The sequence below is a fragment of the Symphalangus syndactylus genome, chromosome 13, assembly GCF_028878055.3.
Source record: "Symphalangus syndactylus isolate Jambi chromosome 13, NHGRI_mSymSyn1-v2.1_pri, whole genome shotgun sequence".
In the NCBI taxonomy this organism is placed as follows: Eukaryota; Metazoa; Chordata; class Mammalia; order Primates; family Hylobatidae; genus Symphalangus; species Symphalangus syndactylus.
Genome location: NC_072435.2, coordinates 40,576,452 through 40,588,224, shown reverse-complemented (window position 1 = coordinate 40,588,224; position 11,773 = coordinate 40,576,452). Strand labels below are relative to the sequence as shown.

Genomic DNA, 11,773 nt, shown 5'->3' with positions numbered 1-11,773 from the left:
ATCCGCCCACTTCGGTCTCCCGAAGTGCTGGGGTTACAAGTGTGAGTCACTGTGTCTAGCCCCCTGCCCCAATTTTACAGCCAGAAATACCTTCAGACATTGCCAAATGTCTCCTGGGTGACAGAGTTACCCTCATTGAGACCCATAGCTGTGTACACTTCTGGGAGGTACACATACAGGTCAGAAACAGACCCTGATAGAGGGTTGGAGGGCAAGTGGTTTATTTGGGAAATGAACACAGGAAACCTGAGAAGGGGAGAAGAGAGATGACAAGGGATATCAAACAGGTTGTCACTACGGAAAACTGGAGCCTGATCCCTCCAGGGGTCTCTGGGAGACTGTGGATTAGGCATCTGCTGGGGAGGGAGCTGGGGTATTTATCCACCAACTCACTCCATTTCTGGCTCAGGGCTACTCCCAGGGATGTTAATTTCCCCCACTCTGTCTCCTGTTCAAGTACACTGAAGTGATCAGGTCCCAGATGTGGCCAGGGTCCAGCAGGACATCTCTGCAGTGGTTTCTCTTCCTTTTTGTGTGGCTGTTCCTGGGGGTCTCTTTGGGCTGTGTGAGCTGGGCTGTGGAAGCCCACCCGGATGTCTGCAGCCGGCTGTGTGTATATTTGGTGTGCCAGTGTGTGTTTATCTGCCATGCATGTGTTTGCGTCTGTATTTATCTGGCACGAGTGTGCTTGTCTTTGTTTTCCCTTCTGCTCCGTCTCCACGAATGTGGGGAAAACTTCTGTTTTTAATCAGGGGCCAGGGAACTGTCTTACTGCCACATTAGCAACTGTGTTATTAATGAGGCTGATCGGAAGTGATTTATTGTACTTGCCCCGAGGTCTGAGTCAAGGCACCATGCCCGAAGCCCTCCCAGGTAGCTGGGACTACAGGCGCCTACCACCACGCCTGGTTAATTTTTTGTATTTTTAGTAGAGACAGGGTTTCACCATGTTAGCCAGGATGGTCCCGATCTCCTGACCTCATGATCTGCCCGCCTCGGCCTCCCAAAGTGCTGGGATTACAGGTGTGAGCCACCACGCCTGGCCAGGAGCAATTTTTTTGCAGGCAGGGGGTGGATAGTACAAAGTACATTCTCAAAGTGGGCGGGGAGAATATTACAATGTACCTTCTCAAGGGTGGGGAGGGTGTATCGTACAAAGTACATTCATAAGGGCAGGGGGAATATCACAAAGTACATTATCACAAGGGCGGGGAGGGTATATTGTCACAAAGTCAATTGATCAGTTAGGGTTGGGCAGGAACAAATCACAATGGTGGAATGTCATCAGTTAAGGTAGGAACTGGCTATTTTCACTTCTTTTGTGGATCTTCAGTTGCTTCAGGCCATCTGGATGTATATGTGCAGGTCACAGGGGATATGATGGCTTAGCTTTGGCTCAGAGGCCTGACAGTCTCGAACTCCTGACCTCAAGTGATCCGCCTGCCTCGGCCTCCCAAAGTGCTGGGATTACAGGCATGAACCACCATGCCTGGCCTCAAATGGCAACCATTCTTAAAGCTCTCCAGGACTGTTGGTGCTCAGCAGTGCCTCAGTTTCCCCTTCTGGTCACCATGAGTCCTTCCCAGCTGGCCCTGGGCAAACCAGCCCTTGGGTGTCTGAAGAATCCCTGCTGTTTGGCAGGGTGCCAGGGTTCTTGTACTTTCCTCCTGTGGATGCTCCAGGCCCAGGGGCCTGCCTGGCTCTGTGAACACAGATATTAATTAGCATTCATTAATAACCCCCTGTGCGGTGAGAGCGGCTCTGGTGGATCGTCGGGCTCTGAAATACCTAGAAGCTGACTCAGGTCCCCAGAGCGTGGCAGTTGCTGCCTGGACCAAGAGCAGGGCCTATGGGCAGTGCCACCTGAAACGTCTTTTTTCGTTTTTTTGAGATGGGGTCTCGCCATGTTGCCCAGGCCGGTCTCAAACTCCTGACCTCGTGATCTGCCTGCCTCAGCCTCTCAAAGTGCTGGGATTACAGATGTGAGCCACCACGCCTGGCCTACCTGGAAGGTCTTAACCAGTCAGGGCTTCTCCGTGGCCCAGTCCTGAGGAACTAGGCTGCAGTCCCTGTTTCTCCCTATGGCTATGGAACATTTGTGCTGAAAGAGACCCTCACTCCACCGCCCAGGAGATGGAGCCTGTGGTCCCCCAGAGGGTCCCGTGGTCAGCTACCGAGGCTCAAGTCCCTGCTCTGGCACCCACCTGACCTCAGGCAAGTTGCTTACTCGCTCCTTGCCTCCGTTTCCTCATCTATAACATGAAGGTATTTTCTGCCTTGCAAGGTTGTTGGAATACATAAATGACCATGTGTGTTTCATGTCATATACATGTAAGGGCTCAGCAGCCACTGAGACCAGCTCTGCCTCTTACCAGCAGTGTCATATGCTCACAGGGAATCCATGTACTTGGGTATCAGTTTTCTGTCTGTAAAATGGAGCTGTCGACCAGGTGCGGTGGCTCACACCTGTAATCCCAGCACTTTGGGAGGCCAAGGCTGGCAGATCACCAGAGGTCAGGAGTTGGAGACCAGCCTGGCCAACATGGCGAAACCCTGTCTCTACTAAAAATACAAAAATTACCCGGGCGTGGTGGCCCTTGCCTGTAGTCCCATCTACTCAGGAGGCTGAGGCAGGAGAATCGCTTGAACCCGGGAGGCAGAAGTTGCAGTGAGCCGAAACGCGCCATTTCACTCCAGCCGGGTGACAAAGCAAGACTGTGTCTCGGGAAAAAAAAAAAAAAAAAGATATTTTCATGCGCGTCCGTGTGAAGAGACCACCAAACAGGCTTTGTGTGAGCAACATGGCTGTTTATTTCACCTGGGTGCAGGTGGGCTGAGTCTGAAAAGAGAGTCAGCAAAGGGTAGTGGATTATCATTAGTTCTTACAGGTTTTGGGATAGGCGGTGAAGTTAAGAGCAATGTTTTGCGGCCAGGGGTGGATCTCACAAAGTACATTCTCAAGGGTGGGGAGAATTACAAAGAACCTTCTTAAGGGTGGGGGAGATTACAAAGTACATTGATCAGTTAGGGTGGGGCAGGAACAAATCACAATGGTGGAATGTCATCAGTTAAGGCTATTTTTACTTCTTTTGTGGATCTTCAGTTACTTCAGGCCATCTGGATGTATACATGCAAGTCACATGGGATGCGATGGCTTGGCTTGGGCTCAGAGGCCTGACAGATATGTTGATTCAGGTGCGGTGGCTCATGCCTGTTCCCAGGCTATAATTTGAATTTTGAGAGGCTGAGGCAGGAGGATTGCTTGAGTCCAAGAGTTTGAGGTTGGTCTGGGCAACATAGCAAGACCCTATCTCTATTAAAAACAAACAAACAACAAAAAACAGAAGGCTGAGTGTAGTGGCTTATGCCTGTAATCCCAGCATTTTGAGAGGCTGAGGTGGGTGGATTGCTTGAGGTCAGGAGTTTGAGACCAGCCCAGGCAACCTGGTGAAACCCCGTCTCTACCCAAAATGCAAAAATTAGCCGGACATGGTGGCATGCAGGAGGCTGAGGCACAAGAATTACTTGAACCCAGGAGGCAGAGGTTGCAGTGAGTGGAGATCATGTCACTGCACTCCAGCCTGGGCGACAGAGCGAGACTGTCTCAAAAAAAAAAAAAACATGAAGTCCTAACCCCCGGTTCTCCTGAATGAATTATTTGGAAACAGGGTCTTTGCAGATGTAATCAGTTAAGTTAATGTGAGGTCACATTGGATTAGGGTGGGATCTAAATCCAATATGGCTGGTGTCTTTATTTATTTATTTAATTTTTTTTTTTAGACAGTGTCTTCCTCTGTTGCCCAGGCTGGAGTGCAGTGGTGCGATCATAGCTCACTGCAGCCTCAACCTCCAGGGCTCAGGGGATCCTCCCATCTCAGTCTCCCAAGTAGCTAAGACTACAGGTGAGCACCACCATGCTTGGCTAATTTTGTATATTGTTTTGTAGAGACGGGGTTTTGCTATGTTGCCCAGGCTGGTCTTGAACCCCTGGGCTCAAGCGATCCTCCCGCTGCACTTCACTTTTTTTTTTTTTCTTTTTTCTGAGACACAGTCTCACACTGTCGCCCAGGCTGGAGTGCAGTGGTGCGATCTTGGCTCACTGCAACCTCCGCCTCCCAGGTTCAAGTGATTCTCCTGTCTCAGCCTCCTGAGTAGCTGGAACTACAAGCGCATACCACCAAGCCCGGCTAATTTTTGTATTTTTAGTAGAGATGGGGTTTTGCCATGTTGGCCAGGCTGGCCTTAAACTCCTGACCTCAAGTGATCCACCTGCCTCAGCCTCCCAAAGTGCTGGGATTACAGACATGAGCCATTGCACTCGGCCTGCACTTCACGTTTTAATGCACTCTGCCAAGCTGCTGCCCAAAAGTGCTGTGCACGTTACACTCCCTTCCAAATGGAACCTTTCTAAGAATTTATTTCAAATATAGGTCATAGCTGCCCAGCGATGCTGCATTCTGATCATAATAGTGGTTTTGTCCAGAGTGAGAGAGGTGCAGAGGCTTTATTTTGTTTTATTTTATTTTTTAAAAGATGGGGTCTCTGTCACTCAGGCTAGAGTGCAGTGGTGGGATCATAGCTCACTGCAGCCTCAAACTCCTAGGCTCAAGTGATCCTCCCATCTCAGCCTCCCAAATAGCTGGGCCTATAGGCATGCATTACCATGCTCAGCTAATTCTTTTTGTTGTTGTTGTTGAGACGGAGCCTCGCTCTGTCACCCAGGCTGGAGTGCAGTGGCGCAATGTCAGCTCACTGCAAGCTCCGCCTCCCAGGTTTGCGCCATTCTCCCGCCTCAGCCTCCCAAGTAGCTGGAACTACAGGCGCCTGCCACCACGCCCTGCTAATTTTGTTTTGTATTTTTAGTAGAGACGGGGTTTCACTGTGTTAGCCAGGATAGTCTCAATCTCCTGACCTTGTGATCCGCCCACCTCGGCCTCTCAAAGTGCTGGGATTACAGGCCTGAGCCACCTTGCCCGGCCCATTCTTTTTTTTAGAGGTGGGATCTCACTATGATGCCCAGGCTGGTCTTTTTTTTTTTTTTTTGATGTGGTATCTCGCTTTGTTGCCCAGACTGGAGTGCAGTGACATGATCTCGGCTCACTGCAGCCTCTGCTTCCTGGGTTCAATTGATTCTCCTGCCTCAGCTTCCCAACTAGCTGGGACTACAGGCATGAGCCACCATGCCCAGCTAATTTCTGTGTTTTTAATAGAGATGAGGTTTCACCATGTTGGCCAGGCCGGTCTTGAACGCCTGGCCTCAAATGATCCTCCTGCCTCTGCCTCGCAAAGCACTGGATTACGGGCATGAGCCACCATGCCTGACCTTGCAGAGGCTTTCTTAACCTGTTCCTAGGGTGTTGAGACCCTCTCTGAGATGTGGTTTGCCTGAACTCCAAAGGGGCTGGGAGATCTAGGATATGGTTGATCTGAGAGATGATCTCAGTAAGCATGGGTAGGGGAGAAGGGGAGTGAGGAAGGGAAGGGCAGGTAGCCAATGAAGGGTGTTTATGAGCCAGTTTCCACTGTGGGCAACTCAGTTATGCTGGAGAATGCGGAAGCCAAATAGAACACAACTCTTCAGAGGGTGCACACCTAGGGGCGAGGGAGCTGGGATATTTATCCACCAACTCCCATCAGCCATTGCTCAAGGTCTGCTCCAGGAGCGTGTTTGTTCTCCATACTTTCCACCCACTCAGCAGCCAGAGCCACTTCTCGGGAGCTGGTTCTTAGAAGCTGTGGGGTCAGCGTGCCTAGCAGTGCCTGGGGGACATGAGTGGGTGTTGACATTCTGGGGAAGGGGAGACAGAGGATAAAAAGAACAAATAAAGCATAGAGCATGTTCTAAGGGGGCTGGGCGCAGTGGCTCACACCTGTAATCCCAGCACTTTGGGAGGCCAAGGCAGGCGGATCACTTGGGATCAGGAGTTTGAGACCAGCCTGGCCAACCTGGTGAAACCCCCTCTCTACTAAAAAAAAAAAAATACAAAAATTAGCCAGGTGGTGGTGCACGCCTGTAATCCCAGCTACTCAGGAGGCTGAGGTGGGAGAATCGGTTGAACCCGGGAGGCGGAGGTTGCAGTGAGCCGAGATCGCACACCTGCACCCCAGCCTGGGTGACAGAGTAAGACTCTGTCTCAACAAAACAAAACAAAGCAAAAACAAAAAGGGGTCAGTGTTGGGGAAAAAAAGAAAATCAGACCAGACCAAGATAAGGTGAAGAGGCTGTGGGGGAAGGTTCCTAGCATCCAAATTGGCACCCAGTAGGCGACAATAAATGTTCTGTTGCTTCTCTCTGGTCCATGGGGTGAAGGAGAGAGAGAGAGAGAATGCCCTGGTGTAGTGGGAGCCTGGGCAGGGGAGGAGGAAAGTGGGGAGGGAGCCAGTGTTAATGATGCTGAAAAGTAATCGGCCCTTCTCTCTGGGAGGCGGTGAAACTCTAATTAGAATGAAAATGTAGTTTAATGAGGATGAAAACGGTAATTGTGCCAGGCAGTGCAGTTCAGAAGTGTTGCTTTCCCTTGGGGCACCTGGCCGGCCTCTGAGGCTCTGGGCATGGGTGAGAAGGACTCAGGGCTGGGAAGGCAGGGGATTGTCAGTGCCTCGGTTTCCCCCCAAAGTGTCCTCCCGCTGGCATGGGGTAAAGAGCCTGTGCAGAGCCCCACGTGTCCCTGGGGCTGGTTCCAGGTGCCCAGAGCAACGTTTTTCCATCCCACACTTTATTCCTATTAATAATACAACCATCTGTGGAACCATATCAGTGATGCCATTTATTGAGTGCCTTCTATGTGCCAGGTACCATTCTAACCCCTTCACAGATGCTAATCCTTAAAATTATCCTCATTTTACAGATGGGAACACTGAGGCACAGATAAACCATAGACCCTGGTAGGGATATTTTAAAGAGTAGGTGAGGGCCAGGCGTGGTGGCTCACACCTGTAATCTCAGCACTTTGGGAGGCTGAGGCAGGCGGACCACTTGACGTCAGGAGTTCGAGACTAGCCTGAAAAACATGGTGAAACCCCATCTCTACTAAAAATACAAAAATTAGCCGGATGTACTGGTGCATGCTTGTAGTCCCAGCTACTTGGGAGGCTGAGGCAGGAGAATAGCTTGAACTTGGGAGGCAGAGGTTGCAGTGAGCTGAGACTGTGCCACTGCACTCCAGCCTGGATGACAGAGAAGGACTCCATCTCAAAAAAAAAAAAAAAAAAAAAGGGTGAAGAGAAAGGTGGAATACGGTAGCCAGGTGCCTCCTTTCTTTATTTTATTTTCTTTTTCTTTCCTTTTTTTTTTTTTTGAGACAGTCTTGCTCTGTTGCCCAGGCTGGAGTGAAGTGGTGTGATCTTGGCTCACTGCAACCTTCGCCTGCTGAGTTCAAGCGATTCTCGTGCCTCAGTCTCTTGAGGAGCTGGGATTACAGGCATACACCACCACACCCGGCTGATTTTTGTGTTTTTAGTAGAGATGGGGTTTTGCCATGTTGATCAGGCTGGTCTTGAACTCGTGGCCTCAAGTGATTTGCCTGCCTCGGCCTCCCAAAGTGCTGGGATTACAGGAGTGAGTCATTGTGCCCGGCCATCCTTCTTTCTTTAACCAGGTGGGTGCTGGGGGCATGAAGGAATTGCCAGCCATCGAGGCCAGGGGATCTTCTCCCTCCTCCTCCCCCTGGCCCAGGATCCTCACTATTTCGGTTCTTCACTTCTCTTTAATGCTCTGATCACGCCTCTCCACTCGAAGGTGGGCGTGGCTAGATGATTGGTGGGCGTGACTAGATGAGAGGGCGTGGTTTATGTACAGTGGGCATGGTTTGATACACAGCGGGCGTGGCTAGAAGCACATTCTGCGTGGCAGAATTTACCAACCCATCTTAACTTGGAGGAATCAGAAACTGGAGCCATAGCAGTGAACTACAGAACCCAGACACAAAGCCGTGGCTTCTGGCTCCAGGGCCTGAGCTTTCTTGCTATGGAAAGCTGAAGGGTTCTTCAAGTGTTCTGAGTAAGACTGAGGTTCATAAGACCTCAAAGTCTCTGCTTTTGTTTCTGGAGGAACCGCCAATAAAACGCAACCTGCAGTGAGGCCTAGATAGAAGAGAAATGTTCATTGAGGCCAGTTGGGCAATAAAAGGAGATCTAGCTGGACTTTCAAAGGAGTCTCAGATCAGAGGAGATGGCCAGCCTGGGCAACATAGTGAGACCCCATCTCTACAAAAATAATTTTTAAAAAATTATCTGGGCATGGTGGCACGCACCTGTAGTCCCAGCTACTCAGGAGGCTGAGGCAGGAGGATGGCTTGAGCCCAGGAGGTTGAGGCTGCAGTGATTGCGGTGAGCTATGATGGTGCCACTGCATTCTAGCCTGGGCAACAGAGTGAGGCTCTATCTCAAGAAAAAAAGGAAAAGAAAAGATCAAGGGAGATTAGATTGTTTGCCACGTATGTGGCAGACAAATCATTAAGAGCTTTAATATACAAAAGGCACATATGAATCAATAAGAAAAAAAAAAAGACAAACATCCCAAATGTGAAATTGGCACAGGGCTTGAATAGGGGGTTCACAAAGGAATGGGAGAGCTTAACAAACCTCTGTAAAGATGCTCAATCTGACCGTTCAGCTGAAGAATCACTTTTCCTTGTCAAGCTTATGAGTGTGTGTGTGTGAAGTTTTGGGAATGTACACTTGAGCACAGTCATGGGAGTTTAAATTGACACAACTTTCTTTTTTTTTTTATTTTTTGAGACAGGGTCTCACTACGTCACCTATGCTGGAGTGCAGTGGCACAATCATGGCTCACTGCAGCCTCAACCTCCTAGGCTTAAGGAATCCTCCTACCTCAGCCTGCCAAATAGCTGACTACAGGTACACATCACCACACCCAGCTAATTTTTTAAAAACTTTTTGTAAGATGGGGTCTCACCACTTGCCCAGGCTGGTCTCAAACTCCTGAGCTCAAGTTATCCTCCCTCCTCGGCCACCCAAAGTGCTAGGATTACAGATGTGAGCCATTGCACCCGGCCACAATACAACTTTCTTGGGATGGTGTTCTAGATATTAGTATTAAACCTTTAAGTGTGTGGATTCTCTGACCCAGCAAATCCACCTCTAGGAATTTATGTCAGGGAGATAATCAGTCAAATAGGTGGAGAACTATAAAGAATAGGCTGGGCACGGTGGCTCACGCCTGTAATCCCGGCACTTTGGGAGGCTAAGGCGGGCAGATCACCTGAGGTCAGGAGTTCGAGACCAGCCTGGCCAACATGGTGAAACCCCATCTCTATTAAAAATACAAAAATTAGCTGGGCGTGGTGGCAGGCGCCGGTAATCCCAGCTACTCGGGAGGCTGAGGCAGGAGAATCGCTTGACCCTGGGAGACAGAGGTTGCAGTGAGCCGATATTGTACCATTGCACTCCAGCCTGGGGGACAAAAGCGAGACTTCGTCTCAAGAAAAGAAAAGAAAAGAAAAGAATAACTAACACAGGGTGGTTAAGAGCTCTGGAATCAGACAGCCAGGGTTCGAATTCTGGCTTCACCACCTTCAAGCTGTGTGATCTAAGTCATATGGTTTATTGTTACGGTTCCCAGATTTTCTCATCGGTAAAATGGGCCTCTCATGAGGACTCCATGAGGCAAAGTGTGTGAAATGCTTAGCCTTCTGCCAGGCACATAGAGGGTGCTTGCTGTTATCATCATTAAGAAAAGCTTTAAAAGAGGCTGGAAACAATGGAGGTACCTGGGCTCTGGGGATTGGTTACAAGCATAGTAGAAAATAAAAGTGGGCTGGGCATGGTGGCTCATGCCTGTAATCCCAGCACTTTTGGAGGCCCAGGTGGGAGGATCGCCTGAGCCCATGAGTTCAAGACCAGCCTGGGCAACATAGCCAGATCCCAACTCTACAAAAACTAAAAAATTAGCCAGGTGTGGTGGCACATGTCTGTACTCCCAGCTACTTGGGAGGCTGAGGGGGGAGGATTGCTTGAGCCCAAGGAGGTGGAGGCTGCAGTGAGCCGCATATTGCACCACTGCACTCCAACCTGGGTGACAGAATGAGACCCTGTCTCAACAAAGAAAAGGAAATTAAAAGCTGGGTGTGGTGGCTGACACCTGTAATCTCAGCACTTTGGGAGGCTGAGGTGGGTGGATCACTTGAGGTCATGAGTTCGAGACCAGCCTGGCCAACATGGTGAAACCCCATCTCTACTAAAAATACAAAAAATTAGCCGGGCGAGGTGGCGCACGCCTGTTCCAGCTACTAGGGAGGCTGAGGCATGATAATCGCTTGAACCCAGGAGGCAGAGGTTGCAGTGAGCCGAGATCGTGCCACTGCACTCCAGCCTGGGTGACAGAGGGAGACCCTGTCTCAAAAAAAAAAAAAAAATGAATCACTCTTTTGCAGCAACATGAATAGAGCTGAAGGCCATTATCTTAAGTGAAACTAACCAGACACAGAAAAACACTGCATGTTCTCACTCCTAAGTGGGTGCTGAAATCTAAGCACACATGGACATAGAGAATGAAAAGATGGACAATAGAGACTCAGAAGAGTGAGGGGGTGGATGATGAGAAATTTCTTTTTTTTTTCCCCCAAGACAGTCTTGCTCTGTGGCCCAGCTGGAGTGCAGTGGCGTGATCTAAGCTCATTGCAACCTCCACCTCCCAGGTTCAAGCAATTCTCCTGCCTCAGCCTCCCGAGTGGCTGGGATTACGGGTGCCCGCCACCAAACCCGGCTAATTTTGTGTGTGTGTGTGTGTGTGTGTGTGTGTGTATGTGTGTGTGTGTGTTTAGTAGAGACGGGGTTTCACCATGTTGGCCGGGCTGGTCACGAACTCCTGACCTCGTGATCTGCCTGCTTTGGCCTCCCAAAGTGCTGGGGTTACAGGCATGAGTCACCGCACCTAGCCTCTTTTTTTTTTTTTTTTTTTTTTTTTTTGAGGCGGAGTCTCGCTCTGTCGCCCAGGCTGGAGTGCAGTGGCGCGATCTCGGCTCACTGCAAGCTCCGCCTCCTGGGTTCACGCCATTTTCCTGTCTCAGCCTCCCGAGTAGCTGGGACTACAGGCGTCCGCCACCACGCCTGGCTAATTTTTTGTATTTTTAGTAGAGACGGGGTTTCACCGTGTTAGCCAGGATGGTCTCGATCTCCTGACCTTGTGATCCGCCCGTCTCGGCCTCCCAAAGTGCTGGGATTACAGGCGTGAGCCACTGCGCCCGGCCTTTTTTTTTTTTTTTTTTTTTTTTTTTTTAAATATAGTGATGGGGTCTTACCACGTTGTTCAGTCTGTTCTCAAGCTCCTGGGCTCAAGCGGTCCTCCTGTCTTGCCCTCCCAAAGTGCTGGGATTGCAGGCCTGAGCCACTGCGCCTGGCCGTGGTAACCATTGAATGGGGGAAAAGTGGGCACAGACGGGCCCCACGATGGTCCAGACTCCAAAGCGCAGCCGCCTGAGTCTTCCTCTCCAGCCTCCGGCACAAGGGGAATCTCAGTGGCTGAGACTTTTGGGGATGGAGGAGAAGCGGCATCCGGGGAGGGTGAGCCGAGCCCGGCGTGCGGCTGCGGAGGAGGCTCCGCCCGGCTCCGCTCCCTCCCGGGGGCTGGGCTGGCGGGAAAGGCCCAGGCTGCCGGGCAGTCAGAAACGGAGCCTGGGAGTCTGCTATCGACCGCCTGGGCCGCAGTAGGGAAGCTTTTAGATCTGCCAGCTCGTCCCGGAGGGGGGCAAGGGCGAGGCTCCCCCTCCCCTAAAGAGGGGAGGCCCGGGGGTTTCCTGTCACCCCCACATGC

At 50.7% G+C, this 11,773-nt stretch overlaps 1 long non-coding RNA gene across 1 annotated transcript; it reads right to left on the bottom strand.

Moving 5' to 3' along the window:
* Positions 1 to 1,202: 1,202 nt before the first annotated feature.
* LOC129459194 (uncharacterized) lies at positions 1,203 to 11,538 on the bottom strand. Its single transcript, XR_008649945.1, has 2 exons — positions 11,262 to 11,538; positions 1,203 to 1,702 (listed from the first exon to the last, which is right to left on the bottom strand). It is a non-coding gene; the product is annotated as an uncharacterized lncRNA (long non-coding RNA).
* Positions 11,539 to 11,773: the final 235 nt, after the last annotated feature.